We start from the raw sequence: 4,039 nt of genomic DNA, 5'->3' as shown, positions 1-4,039 counted from the left end.
GCTGGTCTTCCACCCATGGACTTCATGTTGATCCGCTTGAGAGATGAAGAAGATGCCATGTAATCATTAAGTCAATGCTGTTTCCCACCTCCCCTGCCTTCTCTCCCCTTGTGAGATGTTTCAGCGAAGAGGTAAAGAGGACTTATCTGAGGTGTAGGAGAGCTCTTATGAAATTAACAGAGAAGACTCAAATCTCAAAGTAACTAATGGATTTGAAGCCCTTTTTTCCCCACTTTAAATGAGCCTCTCTGATTGTCACCATCTTCTATGAAATAGCCAGAAACACGAAGACGGACACAGTTCTTGAGTTCTCTTTATTTAAAAACATCTGGCATTTAAAACTCAGACAATGATGGAGCAGAGACACCTTTTTCTTCTGTCACTATCCATTCTTTTCCTGACCAGGAGAAAATGCCACCATCTTCTCATTACCCAAATTCAGCAATCTTCTACCAAGTGGAGCTGGTTCCAGAACAGTTTGTTGAACAGACTTCACTAGACACGCTGTGGTGGCTTTAGTGGATTTGATATGATCTAGGGCAGAGAAAAAAAGAGACCCTCCCACACATGCATCCTCAGCTTACACATCTAGAGCCTTGTCTTTATTTTCCTAGATGGTCTGAAAACCTAATGAATGTCTGTATTTAATAGTAACTCCTTTCCTATTTATCATTACAAAATCATGGGACCGTGTTTCCAAAAGGTTGTTGGCTGAGCCTGGAGAAGGTCTGTCCAAAGTCAAAGGGGGACTTTGGAAGGAGGAACCTTCTGGAAGCAGGTAGATGAGATCCACATTGGTCATCAAATCCTGGAGGAGATTGCTGGGCTCTTCTCCTATGGATAGCTACAAGCCAGGCTTAGAAATTATTCAAGAGCACAGCAAGCGAGAGATGCTCTTCTAACACTGCTGTGCCATCACTTTTGAGACAACTAATTTAATAATTTTGCTGTTGGTTTTGATGTCATTGATGAAATCTGATTGTCATTTATTTTTGGCTGTACTGTGAGTGTCCACTTTCCCCCCTAACAGCTCGCTCATGACCATTTCGCACGTCTAATCCTTTAGGATTCCACCTTTTGCAACAAGTAAAGGCTTCAGCCTCTAACGGGGGTAGGCAGGGGCCGTTTTCTTTACCAAGCATGTGCATAGACTCGCTTGCCTGCAAGAGAAGCATAACTCCATTCATGCACAAGTATTAAACAGGATTTGTGTTTTTTCTTGCCCATAAAGCTCTCAGTAACCAGGGAATCCTAGCAAATGGTGTTGGAAGAAATGCCGAGAGCTCACTGACTCATTCCCTTTTCCCAAAGGGATCAATTCTACCTAGCCTAACCCTGATTGCTCTTTCTCTAGCATGTGCTTAACAAACTCCAGCATCACAGATGCCACAGCTCCCCTGTGCAGTCCAAATGCTTCACCAGATGCTTGCCATGACGTTTTCATCAACATTTCCGAGGAGGGACCGGCAGAGAATTTCTGGGACACCTCATCCTACAAGATTCCCCACCTTTGTTTCTGTCCAATCCCAAACTCTGTTACTCTTCTTGCCTTCCCAGCTCCTCTCTTTCCTCCCTGCATCCAGAACTCCAGTACGGAACTACCAAGTGAAAAAATCTACAAGAGGGATTGCGCATCCCCCTCAAATATGCAATCCTCTGTCTCCCACTGTTTAACATTCCCACAAAGAGTGTTTCCACCCAAACACCAAGATATATGGCTTGGCGAAGAGGAAAGCCACATAACATTTCTGAAGAAAAAGAATGGCATTGTATTGTCTTAGTTTCAACACACCATTTTCCTCCCGATGGGAGAAAAGCTTCTTTAAGGAGAAGGATTCAACTGGACTGGTCGTGACAAAGACTGGGACTCGAGTCACAGTAGAGACCTGGACCTTTCCACATTCCCTGTGCTCTGGGTAACTCAGATTTGCAGGGTTTTAAAGGGGTGCCAGAGCCTCTGCACTCCCAGAGAAAAACACCATGGCAGTGATGCCATGGGGATGGCTGGATGGTGTTTGTACCAGAGTTTCCACTTTGTCTGTCTGAGCTAATGCAGGGTCTAGCCTCATTACTGTTAATTACAGACAAGGAAAAAAGACATTCATGAAACATGAATAAAAATAAATTAAATTCTGTGATTCTGCTCAGGCTTGGTAAGCTGCAGAGAAGAGGCCAAAAATAGCGCCTAAAAATACAAATTTGGGGTGAAAACAAAAAGGCGTTTCTCCCCAGATGTGCAGGTTTTTACCCAACCTCCTCCTTGAACAATATTCTTTTGTAAATCGTAGTTGAGCTCCCTTGGGATCTGCCTGTGAATTCCTGTCTGCTAGGGAGAAGCATGCACCACAAAGATGCCACTTGGCTAACGCACATGTTTGGGATACCCTGTAGAACCTGAGAGGGAGTGGAGCAAGTGGCCTCCTGGAAATTAACTAAAGTCCAGACCACACACCAGCAGCATTTCTCTTTCCATATGGATGCTCCCAGAGGCTCTGTCCACCTTGCCTTATTACTGTGCTCCTCCTACTGCCCTCAAAGCCAAACTCCTTGGCTGATTATTTTTCCTGCCCTTAAAACACACTCCAAGATGCCAGAAAGGAGTCTGCTTACAATACAAGCAGGAAAACCCCTGCAGGACATAATCCTGGTAGTTCCCTGCCTTATGCTCCCTCAGGTTAGGTAAATGACCATGGCAGAGATTTGTTAACTGGTTCTATGTCTTCCTCAAAGCCTTAAAAATAATTCTTGAAACACAGTGAGGAGCATTTACAAGGACCCTGATAACAGAACAAGATGACTGTATTAAGAAGGTGAAGCTCTGGGGGATGTGAGGACAACTTGACTCTCTTTAGCAGTAGAAATTTGCTCTTTTGTCCTCCCTTGTGCACCACAAGCAGTAGAAGTCCAGATGTGCCTGGTTCTGTTGTTTTCAATCACTCAAAACTGTTGTAGAGCTACTGTTGGTTCAGGAGCATTTGCCATATTCCGGCCAACACTGATAACAAGATGGTGAGATGCTGACCTCAGGTGGAGCACCATCAAGCTAGGTGCTGTACAAACACACCATAATAGATGGGTCCTGTTCTATGGCATGTGTAACAATAGAACTAGAGACTAATTTAAAGTAGAAGGGACTAGATCAGGTTTCTCAGGGCCCTGTTCAGTCAAGTTTTGAATATCCTCAGGGATAGAAATCCTACAGCCTCTCTGGGATCCTGCTCCAGTGTTTCACCACCCTCATGGTGGACATGTTTTTCCAAATAAACATTAGATTCTAATGAGAGGCAAAATCATTGGTAAATTAATTGCTCAGACTTGGGGACTCCCAAGCAGTAAGTCGTTGCAAGACACCAAAGGTTGTCTCCAAGCCCAGGAATCACATAGAACCCCTTCTAGTAGGTAGGCACTGGGATGGCCAACGCAGGATGACCAACACCAGAAGCGACAGATGAAGGGATACTCACAGGACAAGAGGATAAAAGTGCTACCAGTTTCAGGATACTGAGCTCATTCTAGCAGAAGGGACAACTTAAAAAACTCTGGGTTCCATCTGAGCTCTGCTTTCCTTCCCACAATGAGGGAGGCTTTTAGAGCTTGCTTTGGTAATGAAATTAGATACAATTATTAAAGACACATTAAGGCAAGATAATTATTGCTATTACTATTGCTATGATTGCTGGAGAATCTAGTGAGGACAACACCAGGCCAAGTCCTATACAAACGCAGGACTTAGAACTCTCCTTGCCCTGAGGAGCAAGAGGGAAGGGCTGAGTCCTGAAAAAAACTTAAGCACATATATAAATGCATTTGTGAGACTTGTTCCCTTAGAGGTCATCACTAATTACACATACAAATTTTGATGTTGAAGAGTTTGCAGCACAATGTCTGGTTGTGCCAAACCAGATCTTTGCAATGGCTCAGCGGTCACCAGAGTGAGATGGGCAAATGAGAACCAGGATGGGGAGCCAGAGGGGTAGAAAGGTCATTTAACCATTTCTAAATGTCTTTCTTCTTTGTGGAAGTGCAATATCTTGAATCA

This window comes from Tauraco erythrolophus, chromosome 2 (assembly GCF_009769465.1).
Source record: "Tauraco erythrolophus isolate bTauEry1 chromosome 2, bTauEry1.pri, whole genome shotgun sequence".
NCBI classification, from domain to species: domain Eukaryota; kingdom Metazoa; phylum Chordata; class Aves; order Musophagiformes; family Musophagidae; genus Tauraco; species Tauraco erythrolophus.
Note: the sequence above shows the minus strand (reverse complement) of the source record.